This window comes from Lycium barbarum, chromosome 4, assembly GCF_019175385.1.
Source record: "Lycium barbarum isolate Lr01 chromosome 4, ASM1917538v2, whole genome shotgun sequence".
NCBI classification, from domain to species: domain Eukaryota; kingdom Viridiplantae; phylum Streptophyta; class Magnoliopsida; order Solanales; family Solanaceae; genus Lycium; species Lycium barbarum.
The window spans coordinates 14,165,745-14,178,839 of record NC_083340.1 but is presented as its reverse complement, the minus strand read 5'-3'; the positions used below and the strand labels follow the sequence as shown (position 1 = coordinate 14,178,839).

Below are 13,095 nucleotides of genomic sequence, written 5' to 3'. Positions count from 1 at the left end.
TCATCCGCTTAGAACCCATTTCGCAAAAAATAGTAGAAATAGTAACTTCAAGAACGGGAAACCACATATAAAAAACAAACTTTTATACACATCGTCGTGACAGGAGAAGATTTCGGATGCATCTTGTACACAAATGCATTCATCACTTGCAAATGAAAACCAAATTATTTGTCAGTTTTCCTTCATATGGCTAGAGGTCTAGATAAACTAACATTGAGAAATGAAATAGTGATTGAAGCTCAATTATAAGGATAGATCCAAATACATACTTCAACAATAGCTTTTCAATCGCTGAATGCCAAAACTGGGCTTCAGAATTCCCATCTGCATGAAAGTTTTTGTTTCCCGGGATAACAATTTCTAGAGAAAAGGACATAAATGGTCCCTTAACTATGAGAGTAGGTTCAAAATAGTCCCTTAACTATGCACTTAACGGTTTTGGTCCTTTAAGTTTGTCACAAGTTAACAAAAATGATTCTTTAACTATGAGGGTTGGTTAAAAATAGTCTGAACAGTTTTGGTGCTTTAAGTTTGCCAAAAGTTAACACTTTTAGTCTCCAGCAAAATATTCATCGAACTCTGTTTGTTAGATTTGATGAGAACTATGAAAAAAAATAGCGAGAACTCACATTTAGAGGTACACATATCCAGGGGCGGATCCACCCCTTGGGGTGGGGGTGGCATGGCACCCCCTCGATTAATAATTTTTTTATATACTTATGTTGTAATTTGCTTAAATTAGGTTAAATATTTGATCCTGCCACCCCCAGTCGTAAATTAGACAAAGGTGTCACGGCTGGTAAACACAAGTTTGAATGTATCTTGAACATTTTCCGACTCCTATTTTTCTTTGCGCTTTTTACTTCTTTTGTACTAATAATTCCCTTTTCGGCCCTCCCAATTTTCAATTTATCTTTTTATTATTTATATTGCCTTCCTCTTTTCTATTATTTTATCTGTGATCTCCAGCGAGAACACACAAACAGAAACTTCAGAATCCCTTAAATTATGCATTTCTCTTAATCTCAAATCTGTGAGTATTTAAATCGAAAAATTTGAGTCTCAATGGGAATTTTGGATTGAGATCAAAATTCAATTTTTTTTTTTAATAATTTCTTTTGTTTATTCTTCCATCCATTCATGTTTACTTGTCTATATTTGACTTGGGACACTCTTAATAAGCAATAAATAAAATGAGAAATGAATTGAAGTACTTAATAATAAGGGTAAAATAGGTATAAAATGGTAAATTATGTCTTGATTTTTCAAACTATATAACTTAAAAGTAAAAGTGGACATATAATTTCTTAGTATAATAGACAAATAAAAATGGAATGCTATTCTATAATTGTTAAATTCAATTTAAATCACTTTACTACTTAAATTGTGATGGAAATTTCGTAAGCACTGCTTAGAAAGAATATGAAATTTATGATTTATTTTTGAGATCTAGTAATTTATCTAATTCTACATTTACTTATGGGGAGTATTTACCTATTGAAGAGTTTTTCTATTATTTTTCTTATTTTGATTGGTGTAATTCCCTTATTGAAGATGTTATTTTACTTGTGCAAATTCATTTGTTAATATACATAAGAGATGTAAGTCCCTTGGTGAAAATGTTGATTTTACTACTGTTGTTAATGAGTGTGATTCCTTGTTTAAGATGCTAATTATGTTCATTTCTTGATTTTTGAGATGTAATTTTCATATTTGCAAATAAAAAAAAAAGCCTATTAAGTTGACCCAAATAAACTAAAAAGAGATGGACCCGACACAAATACATGTTCCTAACAAGATGTAATTGAAGAAAATTATGGCACCCACTACCTTCAAATCCTAGATCTGCCTCTGCACACATATCGACGGACGTTAGTCCGTTATTGGGAAAACTCAAGGAAAAGACCAACAGACTTGATAATGTCAAAAAATAGTGTCTCGGGAACACAAAGACCGATAGACTCTGTCGATTAAAACTGAGGGAGTCCATCAGCTAAGTAAAATACTCAGACTTAAGAAATAAATTAGTAATATCAGAAACTACAAAGTTGTTACTACTAAAAACAAGCAAAAAAATGATGGACGGAAACCGATGGATAAAATCGAGGGACACTAGTTTTAAATTTTCTTTTAATTTTTATTGTTTTTTGCAAAAACCAATGGACGTCCGTCGATTATTTTCGAGGAAAAATGCGCAGATTTTTATTTTTTTTTAAAAAAAAAGAATCACTACAATGGAAGTATTTATTTTTATACCAGGTTTTCAGTAAAAACGAGTCTAGTGTATTTTACTTAACCGACGGACTCCCTCGGTTTAAATCGACAGAGTCCGCCGGTCTTTGTGTTCCGAGAAACTATTTTCTGACATAATCAAGTCTGTAGGTTTTTCCTCGATTTTTCCATATACTATAGGTTTTTCCTCGATTTTTCTCTATAACCGAGTAATGTCCGTCGATTTTGCCCAGAGGTATTTGATCGTTTCTTTAATAATGTGTACCTCTAAATGTGAGTTCTCGCTATTTTTTTCCTCTCTTTTTCATAGTTTTTGTCAAATCTAACAAACAGAGTTCGATGAATATTTTGTCGGTGACTAAAAGTACTAACCTTTGGCGAATTTAAAGGACCAAAACTGTTAATTGCATACTTAAGGGACTATTTTTAACCAACTTTAGTTAAGGGACCATTTTTGTTAACTTGTGGCAAACTTAAAGGACCAAAACCGTTAAGTGCAGAGTTAAGGGACCATTTATGTCCTTTTCTCACAATTTCTATGTACTTTAATTTGAATTACTCATCCTCAACCGGGCTTGATACGGACGAAAAAACTATATCTAGAAAAGAAAAGAAAAGAAAAAGGACATCCTAAGTACAATATATATCCACACAGCCGAACATCATTATCCCGAGTCCGCAGCCTAAAGGGTATAAAAATTCACGGTATTTACCAAAAGGGGATGATAAAAAATTTATGTACCAATAGGTGATACACTCATTTGATTAGTTTGAATTTGTATCACCTAAGGGTAATTTATCGCAAAGTTCTTTATTTTATGGTTCGAGAAGTCTCCGGTTTAAAGATCATCATATTTTTCAACGGTCAGTGTGGTGGCAGAAAATAGATGCAACATTGCAATATTAGGTTCATGTGAACCCAATACTTTCGATACGAAATATAAATTTATGTGTAAAAAGCAACTAAAATTACAACAAATAAAAGGTCTAAACCTATAATTTTAAAACTATCTGAGTTTAATCCTAAAGATCTTAAACGTTGAAACCATAAAACTTAAATCCTGAATCCGTCTATCTGTGGTGGATCTCTTGCTTGTATTTAGTTGCAAAGATAAAAAGCTCCAATATATGCAAATCAAAATTCTCAAACCCATCGCCCACTACCAAAACCTAGAAAAGAGAATCTCAAAAGCTAAAAATCTGTTATAATTATTCATTGTGATCACAATGCACAGTACATTTCACAAATATATGAATGTATAACGTGGACATCACCACGTTATACAATATATATTGTATAACGTGGATCAGTCCACGTTATACAATTTTTTATTTTTATTTTTATTTTTCGTTGATTTGCGTCTGACAGCCGATTTTTTTTTTTTGGGTATATCGTGGATCAGCCCACGATATACCCCTTTTGGTATATAAATTTTTTGTCATCCCCTTTTGGTAAATACCGTGTATTTTTATACCCTTTAGGCTCCGGACTCTCATTATCCCTATGACCCTATGCAGAAAATAGTTTTATTGATATGATGGGAAAACCACACATTCAAGGTGTAAAAAATTTGAAAATCCTACAAGAAGATATGATTCTCTACAGAGAGCACAACATTGTCAACGCCATTATGGATGGTATCAAAAGTGGAGAAAGAATATGTAATAGCACAAAGTTTATCATTCTTTCCTTGCATTTGTTTTCCTTCCCCCTCGCCCCACCCCCCGCCCCCTTCCTCGGAAAGTAAAGCATGTTAACAATAAACTACACCAGAAGCGGATGGAACCCATTCTTCTATTTTAAGACCAAGAAGAGAAAAAGAAAAAAGGAATAGAATGAGTCCTGAATCCAAATAGACCAACAAAAATATGCCTCAGTTCCAAACAAGTTGAGATCGATTATATAAAGCAAACTGACTATGTTCCCTATTTAAATTCCTTTTAAGCTAATATTTTAGAATTTAAAAATAAAAGATGCAAAGAACTAAAGGTTCTCGATATCTCTACTGGCATAAGAATCTCTAATAGGGCGAAAAAACTCCTAGAAAGCATAGGACGTAAAATAAACATATTAACATGACTAAAATAAATCTTTTTCTCACACTTAGTCTACACTAATTGTAAGAGATAGGTCTTTCAAGACAATTTGCTTTCATGTGATTTTAGGTTTACTTTGTCCTCTTTTAACTCAATTCATTCACCATGGTTTCACACTTTTAGACCGCTGCATCTAGAAGTTGATGCAGAAAATGACCAAACCATCTCAAACGACCTTCTCTTATTTTATCCTTATTTTGTGCTACTTGAACCTTTTAGTGAATTTGGTAATTTTTAATTTTGTCTAATCTTGTATGACTACACATCCATCCTAGCATCCTCATCTTTGCGACACTTATCTTGTGAATGAGTTGGACTGTACCGAATAATTCTTTCCACCAAGTCTTGGAAATCACCTAGTGTTTTTTTATTAAATCAGTATTGCAAAAAATACTTTGAACCAGTAAGTTAGACTAATTCCTGAAATAGAAAACAGAATTTGTCCAGTTTCTGCAAAACTGTAGAAAACGAAATTAACTGAAACTGAAAAATAATATGAATAGTGTATGGAAAACCAATTAAAGGAAATTTAAACCAAAAAAATTATCAATCAATTAGACCAAATCCAAATCCGAAGTCGAAGACGAGCCGAGCGACGACGACGGCGCGAGGGGAGACGCTGTTCTTGAACCTTTAGCAACACGAAGGATGCTTCTACTTTTAAGTAGGAAAACTTTTCTTTCCACCACCTATGAGGGACAAATGCTTATTTCATAAAGCAAGAGGGAACAACTCATTTTCCCCTCCACTTCTTTTTCTTCCATTTCCCATTCAACCTATCTATTAAACCCAACAATCCTCCACATGAATGGGAATGGCTATAAGATAAAGGAATGCACGGACAAGTGTGTGATATACAAGCGAAGATTAATTGCATCTGGATAAGTAGGTTTCCCTTTGAACTTTCCGTAGTGAACTTATATCGGATATACTCGATCAATCGATAGATGTCATATCTTTGAACCGTCGAACTTTGTTGTATAACTAGACAACATAAGTCACACAATTAACCCTCAACCATCTATGGTTCTCATGGTTGTGTTCGTTTCAGCCATGAACACCGCCTGGTTTCGTGAATGCATAGAGAATGGGCCTTTACCATCATTCCCCTTGAAGCGGCTTATACTTCACACTCACATAGGTGATTTCTAAACGTGTAGTCCTATAGACACACTATCTGGTCATGTTCTGCCAAACTTAGACAATCATTAAAAAACTTTAATGCTTTATTAACTCATTAAAAAGCCTTAAGGTTTTATCCTTGGTTCTGAACATTGTTATCATCACGAGAATGGGTTGAGTTATTTGACAATGTTGAACCGTCATTCATAACTTTGTTTGATTTCTTTGAACCTAGTTCTTGGGATCTCCAGTCTACTAGGTAGAGTTACCGCCATGATGACTTGTCCTAGGCCTTAACCCCATTCCCCACGATGATCTTTCAACAGCCCCTCTAGATAGGCCTTTTGTTAGCGGATCCAATACGTTATCTCTTAACTTTACATAGTCAATAGTGATAACACCACTAGAGAGTAGTTGTCTAATGGTATTGTGTCGCTGTCGAATGTGACGCGATTTTCCGTTATACATAACGCTCCCTGCCCTATCTATTGCCGCTTGGCTATCACAATGTATACATATAGGTGCCAAAGGTTTGGGCCAAAATGGAATATCTTCCAAGAAATTTCGGAGCCATTCAGCTTCTTCACCAGCCTTGTCCAAAGCTATAAATTCAGATTCCATTGTAGAGCGGGTGATGCATGTCTGTTTTGATTATTTCCAAGACACTACTCCTCCACCGACGGTGAAAACATATCCACTCGTGGATTTAACTTCAGATGAGTCAGTGATCCAGTTTGCATCATTATATCCCTCAATTACTGCGGGATATTTATTATAATGCAAAGCATAGTTTTGGGTGTGTTTCAAATACCCCAAGACTCGTTTCATTGCCATCCAATGAGTTTAATTGGGATTACTCGTGAATCGACTCAACTTTCTAATAGCACATGCTATGTTTGGTCGTGTACAATTCATAATATACATCAAACTTCCCAAGACTAGTGCATAGTCCAATTGTGAGTCACTTTCACCTTCATTCTTTTGAAGTGCAAAACTTACATCAATTGGAGTCTTTGCGACATTGAAATTTAAATACTTGAACTTGTCAAGTACCTTTTCAATATAATGTGACTGAGATAATGCTAGACCTTGTAGAGTTTTATGGATCCTAATTCCTAAGATTAAATCAGCAACTCCTAAGTCTTTCATGTCAAATTTGCTAGCAAGCATACGCTTCGTAGCATTTACATCGGAAATATCTCTGCTCATTATCAACATGTCATCAACATATAAACAAACAATGACTTCATGATTTGGAGTATTTTTAATGTAAACACATTTGTCACACTCATTAATCTTGAATCCATTTGCCAACATTGTTTGGTCAAATTTCGCATGCCATTGTTTGGGTGCTTGTTTAAGTCCATAAAGTGACTTAACAAGTTTGCACACTTTCCTTTCTTTACCAGGAACCACAAAACCCTCAGGTTGTTCCATGTAAATTTCTTCCTCCAATTCTCCATTTAAGAAAGCTGTCTTGACATCCATTTGATGGATTTCAAGACCATATATGGCTGTCAGTGCCACTAACACCCGAATAGATGTTATCCTTGTTACCGGAGAATATGCGTCAAAGTAATCAAGGCCTTCTTTTTGTCTATAACCTTTGACCACAGGTCTTGCCTTATATTTGTCAATAATGCCATCAGCTTTCATTTTCCTTTTAAAGATCCATTTTGATCCTAAAGGTTTATTTCCAGGAAGAAGATCAACCAATTCCCATGTATGGTTGTTTAAAATTGATTCAATCTCACTATTGATTGCCTCTTTCCAAAATGTTGAATCAGAAGAAGACTTTGCGGCTTTAAATGTTTGAGGCTCATTTTCAAGCAAAAATGTCACAAAATCTGGTCCAAAGGAAGTAGATGTCCTTTGACGTTTGCTACGCCTTGGATCCTTTTCACTTGGTTTACTTTCCTTTGGTTCTTCTTGCGGCTGTTTAGATCTTTCACTTGACGACTCACATTCAGTTTCAAAGAATTCAGCATTGTCTGATTCAATTACCGTATTAACATGAATTTCGGGATTGTTCGATTTGTGAACCAAAAACCGACAAGCTTTGCTGTTTGTAGTATAGCCAATAAAAACACAATCCACAGTTTTTGGTCCGATTTTTACCTTTTGGGCAAAGGAACTCGGACCTTTGCTAAACACCCCCATACTTTGAAATATTTCAAGTTGGATTTTCTTTCTTTCCATAGTTCATATGGAATAGATTGTGTTTTACTGTGGGGCACCCTGTTGAGTATTCGATTAGCTGTAAGGATAGCTTCCCCCCACAAGCTCTACGGTAAACCGAAATTAGTCCAATCTTGTCATCCAATCTATTAAACCACAGATTTAGTTTTTCTTTGGTCCCTTTTTTTTATATCCTCTAAATCACTTGACATAATTTTTGTTGTCACGTATGATCTAGTGAAGACTTGGTTATCTAGTTGAGCTCAAACACATGGGCGGTTAAGACATGCAAAACAAATTCTTATGATTTTTTTTTTAACACACTAAACTGAAACCTAATTTATTTTAATTAAACATTGCTAACATGATTCTAGCAACATAACTTGTTAATAACTGATGAACTAGCATAGACCATTAAATAATAGTTGCAACATACATATGTATATATCAAAAGTCCAAACAGAACTGGCCAACATCACATTTGTCTAACAATTACAGATAAAGAGAAAAGAGTAGAATATGGACCTCTCGATGTAGATCTCTTTAATAAGAACTTTATTACAACGAACTCCGTCGAACTCATCTATCCAAATAAAGCAGTCAATGACAAGAGTTTGAACCACGAGCCATGAACGGAACCCGAATTTTGGACAGAAAACGAGATGTTATGGTGGTGTTTAAGGAGCTTTGGTGACTGGTTTAGGAGAAGATGAAGGTGACAATAGATATTTTGCCTTCTTGTCTCTTCTCCTTATCTGTATTTTTTTTTTGTCACTGTTCATTGGTGTTTTTCTCTACTGCTTCTGATTTTTTTTTCTACTCCCTTTTGTTCTTCCCCTTTTCTCTCTACCCGTGTAGATGTGTGTTTTCTATATCTGTTATATGGGTGTTGTGTTGTATATAATATAAGTGGGTGTGTTGCATGAAATATGGAGACGTGAGGGAGTGGGTTTAGGTTGTGGTTATTTGGTGAGAGTTTTAGGGGGGTGGGGAAACATGTAGGTTTTTTTTTTAATTATGTTTTGGTGGATAGGAGTAGGTAACGTAAGTGCTGGTGAGTATATTTTAGGTTAGGTTTTGATTTACTTTTTCTTTTCTTTTTGGTCCCTTTTTTTATGTTTAAAATATAAAGATAAAAAAAAAAGAATACTAACTAACTATGTTTAGACTAATAAGAATACAGAATAGCTAAAGAGCTAGTTCAAAAACAAAATGTAACTAAGAAGAAAAAAAAAAAATACTAGCTTATTTATTAACCCAAATTAGAAGATTTTTTTTTTTTTTAATTTTTCTTTTCTTTCCTCTTTTGAAAGAAAAACAAGACTTATCCTAAAAATGTGAATCTATTTTGAAGATTTAAATTTTTAAAATAAAAGTTACTAAAAAATGAAATAAAAATTAAAATATCTATTCTAGATTTAAAAGAAATATTTAAAAACTAAACAGGGTGTAAAAACTTATGTTCGGTCAAAAATTAGGTGTTTACAACGACAATCTGGGGCTTTGTGGCCAGCTTTCCCACAATTATAGCAATTGCCCTTGAATTTTTTCTTGTTCTGCTCCTTACTCTTTCCAAAAGGTTTCTTCCTTTTTCTTATTCTTTGGAGCAGCTTCTTCAACGATGTTCGCTCCCATAATTGTTGAATTTCCACGCGACTTCTTTTCAGCAACTTTATTATCTTCCTCAATCTTCAAGCGAATCACAAGATCTTCTAGCGACATTTCCTTATGCTTGTATTTCAAATAGTTCTTGAAGTCTCTCCATGAAGGAGACAACTTCTCAATCACAGCAGCCACTTGAAATGCCTCGTTGATCACCATACCTTCAGCAATAAGGTCATGGATAAGGACTTGGAGTTCTTGAACTTGGGTTCCAACAGTTTTACTGTCTGTCATCTTGTAGTCAAGAAACTTGGCAACCACGAATTTTTTCAAGCATGCATCTTCAGTTTTATACTTCTTTTCGAGTGCAAGCCATAATTCTTTTGAAGTTTTGGCAGAACTGTAGACATTATATAGATCATCATCTAGTGCACTAAGGATGTATCCTTTGCACAAAATATCTGCATGCTTCTAAGCCTCAGTAATCATAAAGCGCTGGTTTTCAGGCATTCCTTCTTCAGTAGCAGGAGGATTTTCATTTGTGAACTTCTGCATGCCTAGAGTAGTCAGCCAGAAGAACATTCTTTGCTGCCATACTTTGAAGTTGATACCAGAAAACTTCCCTGGTTTCTCTGTCGGTGCCATCGCGTGTGCAGCAGTTGGACGGCCTGATGATGCAACATTTGTCGGCCCAACAGTCACGCCAACAGTAGTACCAACAGTAGTACTAGCAGTCGCACCAACAGTTGTAGTTCCATTAGGAGCATTAACATCACTTTCTGTTTCCATTCTTCACTGTCAATAATTGACAAATTGTTTAATAAATGGCAAATGTAACAGAACAGTAAACAGAGAAGATATATTTTTTTTTCTTTTTCCAGAATCTGTTTCACAATGAAGTGTTTATGTTCTTCAAGTTGGACTAGAAAAATTCCAACGGAGTAGAAAACCAGAAGGTTTTAGTCTCCAAAACAGAATATAGATTAAAATATATAAACACTCTAATTTCCTTAAGATTGTTATTAAATTAGTATTGCAAAAAATACTTTGAACCAGTAAGTTAGACTAATTCCTGAAACAGAAAACAGAATCTGTCCAGTTTCTGCAAAACTGCGGAAAACGAAATTAACAGAAACTGAAAAATAATATGAATAGTATATGGAAAACCAAATCGAGCCCACTGAATTCACAGTGTGTCCTTAAGGAAATTATTCCCCTCAATGTATCCGAGGTATTGGAATCTTTCCTCCCAGGATAGAACGATTTACTCACCAAAATAGCGGTACAGCAAATTCAAGTAACTACGAACCACTCGAAGGTAGTATATCACACGAGAGTTTTTAAGAAGTGCAGAGAAAGAAGAAGATGAATATCAGAAAATTTCGTAAGTAAAAATTCTGAGGATCAACAAAAATATATAGCCTGTTTAGGAAAAGGTTTGCAACTTTTCAGAAAAGTTTGCAACCTTTCAGAAAAATTCTGTTGAAATTAATCCAGGAAAGAAAGAAAACGGGTCGAGTCGCGGGTCAGGACTCTTTAATTAATTAATTGATTAATTAAATAATTAAAATTAAAGGAAAGTTGGTCCAAAAAGAAACCCGAAGCCGAGCGACGACGACGGCGCGAGGGGAGACCCTCTTCTTGACCCTTTAACAACACAAAGGAGTGCTTCTACTTTTAAGTAGGAGAACTTTTCTTTCCACCACCTATGAGGGACAAATGCTTATTTCATAAAGCAAGAGGGAACAACTCATTTTTTCCTCCACTTCTTTTTTCTCTCTATTTCCCATTCAACTTATCTATTAAACCCAACAGTTTTTTAATTCGTTGGATGTTGAATCTGAAACTCCATGTTCTCAGCACTACTTCAGACCGCAAGGCCACACCTTGGGTGCCTGTGATTGTGCATTAAGAAAGGCAATGGATAACAGAAAATAATAGCCAGTACAAGAGATACATCTGATGCTTTAGGTATTCCAAACTCCAGAATTTTGCGCGCATTTACAAAGGACTAGTAGAATTAGGACGAGAGGTGTAACAACGTGGGGTGGTGGCGCAGTTGGCTAGCGCGTAGGTCTCATAGCTTCTGAGTAATCCTGAGGTCGAGAGTTCGAGCCTCTCTCACCCCACTGTCTTTTTATGCAGATTTCTTTGTAATTTCTCAATCCCCAGTAACATGCCTGCAGTATATTAGAATTGTCTTACTTTTTAGAGAGAGTAATTTACCTATTAATTGATTTTTGATCAGTTTACCAAGTGATTTTTTTCACTCTTAACTTTTTTAGGTTTTTTTTTCAAGTTAAATGCATGTCTAAATAAAATTTCAACATTCAAATGCTATTCAATTTTACATAATACATTTTTTTTTTAATGTCCAAATGCCTTATAAGACCGACAATGTCCACTGTCTTTTTATGCAGATTTCTTTGTAATTTCTCAATCCCCAGTAACATGCCTGCAGTATATTAGAATTGTCTTACTTTTTAGAGAGAGTAATTTACCTATTAATTGATTTTTGATCAGTTTACCAAGTGATTTTTTTCACTCTTAACTTTTTTAGGTTTTTTTTTCAAGTTAAATGCATGTCTAAATAAAATTTCAACATTCAAATGCTATTCAATTTTACATAATACATTTTTTTTTTAATGTCCAAATGCCTTATAAGACCGACAATGTCCACTGTCTTTTTATGCAGATTTCTTTGTAATTTCTCAATCCCCAGTAACATGCCTGCAGTATATTAGAATTGTCTTACTTTTTAGAGAGAGTAATTTACCTATTAATTGATTTTTGATCAGTTTACCAAGTGATTTTTTTCACTCTTAACTTTTTTAGGGTTTTTTTTCAAGTTAAATGCATGTCTAAATAAAATTTCAACATTCAAATGCTATTCAATTTTACATAATACATTTTTTTAATGTCCAAATGCCCATTAAGACCGTTAAAATTTCAACATTCAAATGCTACTCAATTTTACATAATACATTTTTTTTTTAATGTCCAAATGCCTTATAAGACCGACAATGTCGTAGAAAAATTAACTATTTTTGTTTCAATTTTCCTTTGAATGGATTTTTTTTATTTGTTTTTCATTCGGTATTTAGTGTTCGTGTTGGAATTCGAATTAATTGACGCTACATAAGACCTATTAAAAGGGAAAGCACTCCCTATTCATTCTCAGAACTCGAAATTTTAATTAAGGGAGAAATCTTATTCATCTCACCACTAACCTTAGTTGTTTTGAATGTTATTGTATTTAAGTTACATTACTCATAGGAAAACAAGTAGAGGACTCGGAAATAGGTTTTCTTGTTTAGAAAGCTTACTACAAAATCAAACAGTCAATCATGAAAATTGCAAGAAGAGGTGGAAAGTTAGAGGTGGAAAGTTTAACAAGCAATTGACCAACGAGTTAAAAATGAGGTGATTGGACTCGTCTTCTTGACAAGACTATCACATCCCATTGAAAAGTAAGCATCATACTTTCATGTTAATCTTTTAGAATTTTGTTGATGAATTAATTTGTAACAATCTTTTCAAGGTTTGCACCCTCTAATATGTACGTGTCATTCTAGTTCTAGCTTAGGGTTTGTTGATTATGTATAACGACTAATTTTCCTGCTCGAAGGTTTATTTAATCATAACACGCTGGCTGCTATAAGAAAAAGTAGGTATATATACTTAAGCACGTGCCAGACTAATTAGTATAGTGGTAATTCATACTTTGCGTATTCATAAAGAGAGCTTAACGGTAACCGTGCGACTATTGAACCGGTGTAAAGCCTTGTTTGCACTCAATAAAGATTTTAATTTAATCATTTAGTCTTAGTCATTAAGTCATTTATTTTTTACGTTTGAATCTTA

The 13,095-nt window shown here is 34.2% G+C and overlaps 1 non-coding gene across 1 annotated transcript; it reads left to right on the top strand.

Moving 5' to 3' along the window:
* Positions 1-11,275: 11,275 nt before the first annotated feature.
* Positions 11,276-11,360, top strand: TRNAM-CAU (transfer RNA methionine (anticodon CAU)). The gene is given in 2 exon segments: positions 11,276-11,313; positions 11,325-11,360. It is a non-coding gene; the product is annotated as a tRNA-Met (tRNA).
* The last annotated feature ends 1,735 nt before the right edge of the window (positions 11,361-13,095 follow it).